Consider the following 11,948-nt stretch of genomic DNA (forward strand, 5'->3'; position numbering starts at 1 on the left):
GAATCAGGTGGTGATAAAGTGCTCTTCAGATCAGCTGGAGATAGGACATTCACCACTCGTGCCATCAGAGGAGACAGATGTCTTGTCTGTTTCTGGATTTGCCCTGAGTAGGCTTGTGGGAAATGCTTACTCATTGGATTCTGAGAGGAAACAGACTGCTCTTCTTATAAAAGGCTATATAAATTTTATTAAGACATTAAATAATTTGTGTTTACTTCAGATGTAGATGTTTATTTATATGTTTCAGATGACAGTATGATGTAGCCTAAAGTAAGCTGTCAAACAGATTGCTTGGTAATTCTCTCTCTCTCTCTCTCTCTCTCTCTCTCTCTCTCTCTCTCTCTCTTCCCTGTCCCTGAGCCTGCTTGTAGGCATTTTAATCCACTGAGCTATTTGGCCATCCTGCCCATTAATAGTTGAGAAGAACTAGTTTGGGCTCTGGGTTAGACCTTCTAATTTATAATAGAGAACCCTAGAGGTGCTGCTCTCTGAGTAGCAATTCATGTTCATGCAGAATGAGGGGTGTCTGGACCCACAGCCCTGTTTTTGTCTAAAAACACAGGAAGCATAACCATTGGAGAAATATTCATCACATACCTGCGGAGAGGAGGGTATTGCTTTCATCTTTTAGAGAGATAGAAAGGAATCGAATATTGTGCAAGCTCTGAATGATTGCTGGGCTCAGAGTGAAGAGCCAGCTGGCACCGCTTTCAGAATACACCTGGGCTGCTGGCAGCAGCAGAACCTTCCAGGTGGCAAGGGTGTACCTATTCAGTACCTCCACATCACACTAGGGTTTGTGTGCAGGCTTGTGAGATAAAATTAGTTATCCTAAATGCAAACACTTCACTTTGTTTTTTCTGTTTTTCATACCAGGGAACTCACTCAGAAGCAACCTCTTTAAATCAGATAACTAAAAAGTGTTGAGATATGATACAACTCTCTAGCCTCCTGCAATTAAGCAGATTCACAGGCTTTGAGCTCCAGAGGTATCTTCTGCTCACCAAGCAAATAAAGAATTCTTGCCCTACCAAGGCATTCTGTAAATAATTATTTTCAGCAAGGAAACAAGCAACCTCCTATCTCATGAAGCTGGGGGCCACAGTTTGACAACAAAAATGTCAGTGTCAGTGGAAAGGCTGCCAAAGCCGCTTCTTGCCCTGAGCTTGCCTGATAATTCTTTTTCTCCCTGAATAACTAATGCAGAGGCAGCTGCTCCAGCAAATAGAACTCAAAACCCCATTGATATCGATGACTCACTGCTGAATTCTTTCTCCATGTCTGAAAATGTCAGGAAATTAAAAATGCTCTGTGGCATCTCCAGGAGTCGGGTCCCAGGTCAGAGCTGTTAACCACTTCTAAATATTCTTGGTCTCATTTGGAAATTGGATGTCACCTGGGACATGGCCTGGTTGTTCCCTTCCATGATGGGCTGGGCACACTATCAATATGACTAAATAAACCATTCATCCAGCCCTTTAGCACCAAAGGGGTTGAGGGTGCTGAGACTTGTTGTTAGATGGAGCAGACAGGGTAACTGGACCTGTCCTGGTACTTGGCTCTACGAAGGCAACAGGCAGGGGCTGAAGCTAATGCATCCTTCCTTTGACTAGATGAGCAGATCCATGAGACATGAGTAGAGATGAATGTTTGAAAACACCTGGAAATTTTATTTTGATTTTCAGTCTTTCTCAGAAAACTTAATCCTAATACTTGGATTTCCAGTGTCTTAGGACAGATCTTGCATCATGAATTTAGGGAAAAAAAATGTATATGAAATACTTATCATGTAGTAAAGACCTATAATTTTTTTAACAGTATGAGGGATTGAATTTAGGACTTTGTGCTTGCCAAGCAGGTGCTTAAGCCACTGAGCTATATCCCCAGCCAAAGACCTATATAAATTTAATGAAAATTTTAATGTCAATATTTTTTTGTAAATTTTCCAGAAAATATACTCCCAGATGGAGATACCCCAGAATGGCTTTTTTTTTCTGTGTTCTTTAGTCAATCACCTGTAGATATCTAAATTATGTATCTGTAGTCTGTATTACAAAAACATTGACATAAAATATTTTGGTAGACGCCATTGAGTTTAAACAATATGTGCTATCGTCTAACTAAATGAGGTGAACTAAAACATATTTCTCACTTCTAAGTAGGGTTACTCTCTATGTAATTTTACTTTAGTTTTTTACTATTGGGATGTATAGCCTACTAAAAATACCTTTAGTCCATTGTATTTTGATGGATGAGTTTTCACATTAGCTTTGATTTTGATTTTCTTCATGTACATAATTAATATTTTGTTTAAAAGGAAGAGAAATTTTTTAACTTGATATTATGTATGGGTGTACATGTAGAGCCATGGGAACATGCATTTTTGAAAAGTTCATTTGTTTTCCCAACTTGGAGATCAGAAAAGATTTTATTTTTAAAATGAGGGTTTTATTTTTCTTATTCTAACAAGATACCTACATATATCCAAACAATTAATCATGTGCCTAATTTTACTTATTTTGCTCTCATCTTGGAGTCAGTGATATGATTTATACAATCTTTTCTTAATATTACCATTTTGCTTTTCATGCTTATATTGATATGACTTCTAATTCTGTGTTAATTTTGCTACCACTTGTACCAAAATATAAACCATACTGCTGCATCTGATTGCAACAGATCAGATGGACCATAAAAAAGAACATATACTACCATATTACTTTAATTCAACTAATTTTCTTAGCTTGAGATATGGGGACCAGCCACTTTGTGTCTATAGGACATGCTACAAATGCATCTTCAGAAAATGAAACTTCAAATCATAGAACGAAAACGGAATGGAAAAAAATTATGTTGACGCCACAGTGTTCATGTGGTTGTGAGATTCTTGGCTAATGTATCTCTTGGCAAGAATTCACGTTATAAGCTTATTTTTGGCTACCATCCCAATTATGAGGCTGGATAACATGAATTACTTAGAAGAGTGACTCCTCATTCAGAAGGGAAAATATACGTGCATGAACATCTGTGCCTGAGCACGGGTCGCGGGACTCTGGAAGGGCTGAGGGCGGTGGTAGCATCTGAAGCATGCCTTGATGGAGAGGCGCTACCGGCACCTGCTGACACAGGGAGGAAAGCTCTTCTTGGTGGAGTGTGGAAGGAGAAACCCAGACTGTAGGAAAGAGTCAGGATGAGAAGTGTGGTATCTCATAGGGAAGTGAAGTTGTAATGAAGAGTTGTGAAGTGACCTGATAGTTGAAGGGAGCTGTTTGCCTGTCATTTTACAGCCAATGAAAAACCCACTAAAGATTTCCATCAGGAGCCAGAGGACTTTTTGTAACTTGTTCCTTTATTTGAACAATGCTTATTAAGCTCTTACTATGTACATTAAATACAGTCAGTGCAATAGTAAAGCCCTAGTACTGGGGGAAGGAGGAGACAGAGGAGACAGAGGAGAAGCAAACAGAAAACATGCTGTAGAAACAGAGTAAAAAGTGCGTGCTATTTTGTTTAGGAGTGCCATCAGGGCACACCTTTCAGTGTTGATGTCACTGAAAGGAAGACATGAAATGACTGAGTAAATCACATGCTTTGAGTCTTTCCAGCCAATGCCATTACAACAAATGCCAAGGCTCTGAGGAGTTAGGAAGAACAAGCAAGCCAGTGTGCTGGAGTGGAATAAGAAGAAATAAAGGGGAGGGAATGAGATTGGGACACTTAGGTGCTGGCTTCTCTCCAGACATTTGATAGGTTTGGGCTTTTACTTTTAGTGGAATGGGAGCCATTGGATGATTTTGAGTACAGAAATCAGTATGCTTGGTGTTATACTTCTAAAACATCCCTGTAGTTTCTCTCCTGAGAACAGATTTTTAGGAAGACCGGGAGAAGAGTGGGAGGACATTGTAGCAGGTATGCTTTGGTGGCAGTAAGGAAGGCAGTGAGTATTGTTTAAATATGGATACATTTTGAAGATATGGCTAGTGAGATTTGCTGACAGATTGAGTAGAAAAAATGAGAAAAAGAAGAGTCAATCATGACTACAAAGATTTGCCTTTAAAATAACAAAGTGGAAAGGAAGGAGTCAATACAAATGATATAAAAAGAATATGGGCAGAAGTAATAGCAGAAAACTTCCCAAATATGGGGCAACAATCTGACAATTCTTTAACCGAAGCATATCGAACTCCAAATAATATCAATCCAATGAAAACCACACCCAGACACATAATAATCAAGATTCCAGAAATTCAGCATAGGAACAATATACTAAAAGCCACTGAAGAAAAGAAACAGATCACATTTAAAGGAAAACCCATCAGAATAACAGCAGATTTTTCTTCACAAACCATCAAGTCAAGAAGAGCATGGAGCAAAGTACTTCAAGTCTTGGAAGAAAACAAATTCCAACCCAGACTGATCTATCCTGCAAAACTCTCTTTCAAATATAATGGAGAAGTGAAATATTTTCATGACAAAGGACAACTAAAGAATTTCATGATGACAAAGCCAAGCCTACACAGACTACTAAATGATGTTCTAGAGAGGGAGCAAATTGATCATAGGCCCATGAATGAGAATGGAAAGAACCTGCCAAATAGGGCAAACAATTAAACAGAGGAGAATAAGAGGTATACAATAGTAGTCTTTCAGTTATTCTTTTGTGTTCAACAGCAGAATATTTTCATCAGCACACCCACAAATGGACTTCTCTTCCACTTGATGAGTCATGATTCCATCTGAGTCTACAGGGTGAATTTCAAAGAAATAGCTGTAGCTCAGTTCCACAAGTGATGCCTAGCCACCAGTAACTGTCATGGTCATTATGTATGTCCACAACACACTAGAACTTTGTGCAATATCCTATCCTCAAACTGTTAAAAGTGCTGGTCATTTACTTGCCATTCAAGTATTTATCTCATGTTTTACTCTTAGTACTTCTTTGCTATCATGAAAACTTTTTCTTAATTCAATTGTTCTGAAACATTTAATTTTCTGAATATTGCTTAATCTTAATTTTTGTTCTAAGATTTATACTGTATCTTTGACTTACAATTTATTTCAAAGACATTGTATGATATCTTCTCCTAGTATTAGAAACTTTAAAAAGTATATTTCCATTTTCTATTGACTTGAAAAAAAAGAGGTTTGTACCTATGTTGTTTATTTATTATTTCTTGCCTATATCTTGTAACATGAGAAACTACTTTGGCAGTAACAATACACAATGTACTAACCATTGTTACTCTCCTAAAATCTTATTTTGAGATTTTGTACCAATGTTTTTATTTTTTTCTTTAAAATAAAATAACTGTCTCATTGCTATCTGTTTATCAATAGAATTATGAAAAAATAGTGTTTAGACAAGATATCATATCTGCATCTTGTACTATGAATAACTACTATGAAGACAACAATATACAAAATATTAATTATTGTAACTGTCCTACTAACCTGTTTTGAAACTATCTCATTGCTATTTCTTTATCAATAAAAATAATAATTAAAAAAATAAAATAAAATAACTGATGTCAAAAAAATAACATAAAATAAAATAACTGATGTCAAAAAAAAAAAACAAAGTGGATATAGTTGACATAACTGAGTTGGGAAGAACTGAAAGGAATATCCTTGAGGAGGGGGTCTAGGTTCTGGGCTCTGTATGTTAGGCATATTAGTTGGCTTTCCTGTTGGGCATATTGCCTTATACTTACTATTTAAAGGAGAGATTTATTGAGCTCCTGGTTTTAAAAGATTCAGTCCATATATGGTGGGCTTCACAGTAGGAACCTCATGATAGAAGGATGTGGCAGAGCAATGGTACTTAGTTCATGGCAGCTGAGAAGTAGATCAGGGGACTGAATCAGAGAGGAAGGGAAAAGGATGCAGATATTAATCTCAAGCTTACACTTTTATAACCCATTCAGACACACCCAGAAGTGTGCTTTACTAGTCCCCTGGGAAGCTTCCAAGCAAATGAAATTGACAGTTTATTTCATTGGCTATAAGAAGACCTTTTGGCACCCACACACAGACATCAAGCAAAGTATTAGTCAGGAATATATCAGTTCAATAATTATCCATGTATAGATGGCATTTCAAGTGTGTCAAAAATTTACATATAGATTAAGAGAAAATGTAGAAATTTCTAGAACTGAGATAATAGTACTCCATATTTATAGGCTGAAAAAAAGGTGACTATTCATCTACAGATTCTAAGAAAGAAAACAAATGAAACAGGGGAGGAGCCAAAGAAAGGATGGGCTCCTCTAAAACTCCTTGATGAAGATATCATTATTATCATCACCCTTCTTTAATAAGTGAATTCAAATTTGTTTCCATCATCCTCTTCTATCTCTAGAATACACATTTGACTATTTTTTCTAACAAATGAATTCCTGCCTCAAATTCCTGCAGAACACAACTGCATTATCAACTCTTGAGCGCTATGTCTGTCAACCTTCATCTGACTTTAAAAATAAAAACACTGAAGATGCCAGTTCTACAAATTAAAAATTGAGACACCGCAAGTCAAGTGGAACAATTCCTGAAACCTGATGAGCTGTCTAAATTTCTTTCTGGCTTTCAGTTCCCAGCCACAGCAAAAGTGTCAAACTCTGAAGCTGAAGTCTTGAGAGTGTGCTTTGCACCTACACACCTTAAATAATTGTATTGTAAACGTGTCACTGAATTGACAATCTCCTCAGTCTGCTCGCCCCAACGTGTTAGTTCTCTAGGCCTATTGTAAACAAGTACCTCAGATAGGATGGCTTAAAAGTGGAAGTTAATTTATTTTGCTGTTCTGGGGCCTTGAAGCTTGAGGTCAAAGTGTTATAAAGGCCATTTCTTTCCTGTGGCTCCATTCTTGGATTTGATGATCACCCTAAACTGAGTCCTAACTTGGTTTCCTTATGTAGATCTGTGTCCCACAACTCCAATTTTTATGACATCGTCATCATGTAGAGTAAGCCCATTCTAATGACTTGATTGTAACTTAATTACCTTGTTAAAAGACATATCAAATATAATCACATTCTGGCTTGTGAAGTTAAAATGGCAACGTATGGTTTTTTGGTTGGCACTGTTAAAACCCATAAAGTGCAGGAAACACACATCTGATCTTGCTTCTGTCTAACACAGTTGACTGCCCAGTCTCTGTCTCCAAAAGTTGCAACTATTCTAAGTTATGGTGACTGTATTAGTCATAGTTACATTACTACAATGACATCATTGACATGATTGATTTATGAAGCAAAAACAAGTTGATTCACTTCACAATTTTGGAGGCTTCAGTGCAAGAACAGATAAAGCCACTGCCTTGGTTCCTGGTGAGGGTGCTGAACAGCAGTGGTAAAAGCATAATGTGGGGCAAAGTGACCACTTCAAGGCCTGGAAAAAAGAGGGAGAGTAGAACAGGGCTTCCCAAGTAGGCTCCTGTTAGGCCTATGTCTTAAGGTTTCCACTTAAAGTCTCCAGCGTGTCACTTTTTAACACACTGACCTTCAAACACACTTATCCAAATCGTAACAGTGGGATTCATAACTGATATTAGAAATAAAAGAAAATCTGATCTTCACAATTTTAAGTCAGTACTCAAACCCATCTGTCAAGATGTGCTTCACCCTGATTTCTAGTGCATACTAGGGTTTGTGATTCTAATCTAAATAAAAATACAGTATGTGTTTTTGATAAGAAAAATTGTTTGGTCTTGAAGCAGCATTTTGCCCTAAATGACATTCCTTTTCTTTGAAACCTAGAATTTCACTAGGTTTTTTTGGAAATTTTCCTGATGTTTCATGATAAAATGCAGAAACATATGCAGTTGTTTTCATGTTTGGAGAAAGTCATGATCCGGTCATCATGGTATTTAATTTCAGAAAATCATGTCATAAGAATGCAGAATATATGAGGCCAAAGAAGAAAGTGATTGATGATGTAGAGCGTGCCTGAGGAGAGTCACATGGAGAGAAAACATTCTCTCAGGTTTTCCCAGAGAGCACATTGGCCAAGCAATGGCCGTGACTCATCCACATGGCTGACACTGACAAAGGATCTACAAACTGAGGTACAAGATCTCAGGATAAATCCTGAAGGGATTTCACTGAACTTATCAGATCCAAAAGCTACAATTATTGTTACATAAATCTTGCTTTATCTTGGTCTTAGAAATCCAGCAGAAAAGTATGAAAATGAAGTATAAGAAATAAAGCCATGTTGTTATGTTGAGTTGTAGGGGACTCAGGTCAACAACTTCTGACATTGGCAGTCAACAGGAAGATCTAATACTATTATGGACTACTGGACTATTTTGGAATATTTTGCTGAGTTCACACACCTATAATATTTAAATGATGGAACTAAACAAGAAAAGGGGATATAGATGACTGACCATTTTGTATCTGTGTATTCAAAATGGTTAGGATAGATATATAGGTATATTCTCTTAATCAGAGGAATAGAGGGATTTGTTCTAATTGTGTTTATAAATAGGATATCATGTCTGCATCTTGTACAACAAATAACCACTAGGAAGGCAGTATACAATGTGTTAATTATTGGAACTGTCCTACCAATTTGATTTGAAACTGTCTCATTGCTATTTATTTTTCAATAAAATTATGGAAAAAAATGCAGAATATGTTGGCCTGTATTTCCTTTAAAAAGCTAGTGGTTTCCTATATTGGACTCTTTAAACCATTTTGGAGTCTCTCAGAGAATATTTAAGTCTGAGGTAACTGAAGTTACCATACGTTAAACTATAGATGTTAATTGATTGACATTTGACAATGAATGTAGTTTATAGTTCAACCTCAGTCCTATGCTAGGAGCTAAGCTATCAGAGAGCCATAAATCACAGCTGGGTTCAGATATGAACAAAATAATTTAAACACTTCTGACTCTTGATTCAGAAAGTAGTCAGAAATGAGGTTTCTGACTTTCTCTTTGATGTGCAAATAACAAAATAGTGGAATGTGCTAGTTTTAATAAGTCCATGAACTGGCAGATACTATTTAAGCTTAGTCATGAATCTGTAGTCAGCTGTTAGAGAAGCAGCATAGCATCATGTGGGCAGTTAAGTTTTGGTCTGTGCTTTATCTGGTCCTCCAACAAACTAGTTTTCTCAGGCAGAAGCAGAGGAGCAAAAGAGAGCTAAGAGTCAAAGTAATAGGAGCCCTTGGCTCTGTACTAGGGATGGATCGATCACATTCTCTGGACCAGTCCACATCACGAGATAGTGTGATGACTTTTGTCTTGGCACAGCCTAACCCCATCCTTACCCCTTCCCTGTTGTGGTCACTAGCACTTCTGGTTGGAGCTTATGTCAATTCAACCCCAAATATGGTTGATCTGCTTCTGTAACATTGCTTTACCCCCTTTTTTCCCCTCTGTCTTGTAGCCACCTGGTTCACACTCCTTTGCTTGTCCTGGAGAGAAAGAATAGAATGCTCTGCTTCAAAATCACCTGGCTCTGGACAGAGACAGAGTAAAAATTGGAGCCATCTTATAAGCCATCTAGCACAGAGAATCACTGGGGAAAAAAGGCTCAGCTTTACAAATTATTTATGACCCCTGTCTTTGTCATATATCTTCATGGGCAGAGTAAAGAATTCCTATGATTTCAGTTTCCTTCTTTTTTAAGGTTTGGAAATCAAGCAGAAAAACATTTTACACTGTAACATTACTGTTTGGTGTTTTCTAGTTCTTCTTATTGAAAAAATACTGCATCTTAAAACTTGCGAAGTTGGGATAACCCAGGGGAAATTTTTAAAGTTCCATTAAGAACCACATGGGACATATTTCACAGTTGCAGTATAAACACAGTGGAAGTGTACACTTTATTCTTTCCCTTATGGAGAAAGTCATTATTATTTCCATTTCATTGTTTTCAAAGTAATTGAAAATGGTCAATTTCATGTTCTTGTATAATAAACACATTGTCAGGGAAATTTAGAATTTAGTCATTTCTTCTGCTGTATAATATGATTTGTATTGTAAGTCATTTATAGTAATGAACTGTTTGGATAATTAAGCTGGAGATTCAAAATATATGTATTTATCTCATATGATTTAAATCCCAATTTTTTCAAAGACACCCATTTCAAAGACAGTCATTTATAACAAAAGTAATAAATGGTAAATCCTTCACATTAGTTACAGAAGCATGAAGATGAGGGAAAGGTGAAACAGAAAAAATTGGAGCCAGTGGAATTACTGCAGTTTAGCAACAAATTAGGTATTCTACTTCCTAATTAGAAAGAAATAATTGAACTCTCAAGTCAGAGAAGTTCTATTTATGCCCTCGAGGAGGGATCTTATCCGAGGGTTAATAACGCAATAGTGCCACAAGTCGTTTGTTGTTAGTAACTTTTAAAGTTGTTTAATTATTTCCTTAAAAAATACAGATAGGGTAGATTCACTTTCAGTTGCTTCCTTTCTTGAGTGGGAAACTCAGCCAGGCCTGGTTTTTATGACACATACAATGTAAAAGGCTTGTGGTAGAAGTATCAAAGCTATGGAAAACTTTGAAGCGGCTACTACGTATGGTAGGGACTCTACCCATGCCAAGTTGATGCACGTTGGTTCTTTGTGATTTGAGATCTTGAGAGAATATCATGACCCTTTAAAATAGTACAATGGTGTAGAGATCACAAAAAGGGGATGATGTAATGGGTGAGCAACATTAAGTAGTTGTGCTTAGGATATCATCACTACCTGGAAAAAAAAAAACTTTTATAAAAGAGCTTCCTCATGGAGAGAAAACATTCTCTCAGGCTTTCACAGAGAGTATATTGGCCAAGAAATGGCCATGACTCATCCACATGGCTGACACTGACAAAGGTTCTACAATCTGAGGTACAGGATCTCAGAATAAATCCTGAGGGCATTTCACTGACCTTATCAGACTCAAAAGCTACAACTCTTCTTGTATAGGTCCTGCTTTACCTTGGTCTTAACCATCCAGCAGAAAAGTATAAAAACAAAGTACAAGAAGTAAAGCCATGGTTTTATGTTGAGCTGTAGGGGACTCAGGTCAACAATTTCTGACATTGCCAGTGAAACAGAAGACCCAATACTATTATGGGCTACTGGACTCTTTTAGAATATTTTACTGAGTTTACACACCTATAATATTTAAATGATGGAACTTAACAAAAAAAGAGGATATGATGAATGTCCATTTTGTATCTGTGTATTCAAAGTGGTTAGGATAGATACATAGTTACATTCTCTTAATGAATAGAGGGATTTGTTTTAATGGTGTTTGTAAGTAGGATATCATGTCTGCATCTTGTACAGCAATTAACCACTAGGAAGAATGTATGCAATATCTTAATTATTGAAACTGTCCTGCCAATTTGGTTTGAAACTGTCTCATTGCTATTTGTTTCTCAATAAAATTATAGAAAAAAAGAAGAAAAAAGAGTTTCCTGTTCACTAAATGGGTTATACAAATTTATAAAAGTCTAGGGAGTTAGTTTCTTCATTTCACCAGTAAGGAATTATAACCCCAAGATATAGAATACCTTAAAATGTTATGAGTGGGAACTAGTCTGCTTATGTTGGATTTACTTTGGTGGATATCAGAGTCCTTAATCTTCGATTCTTCTTGATCAGGTTAAAAGAACCTTGGTCTCAGAGAGTTTTCTCTCACCTGCACTTTATAGTATGAGTCATAAGCTTACAGCTAGCCAGGGGAAAATTGGTCATGGCCCAACCTGTTTCTCTCCTTGCTGCTTTGAACTATTCATGTGAATGTCCTGAGGAGGTACCAGGATTGGAAGGGAAGGGCCAAATGTTCAAAGTCTTGCCAGTGCAATTGAGTCTAAGAGCTGTCTGCTAATAAATGGTGCATTGTTATATCACAATGCATCTGGGCTTCATTACTGAAGCACCATTAGCCTAGAAGAGACAAGAATACAATCCGTGTGGTTTGTCTATCTTTTTTTCCC

The sequence above is a fragment of the Octodon degus genome, unplaced genomic scaffold, assembly GCF_000260255.1.
Source record: "Octodon degus isolate 3935 unplaced genomic scaffold, OctDeg1.0 scaffold00096, whole genome shotgun sequence".
NCBI classification, from domain to species: Eukaryota; Metazoa; Chordata; class Mammalia; order Rodentia; family Octodontidae; genus Octodon; species Octodon degus.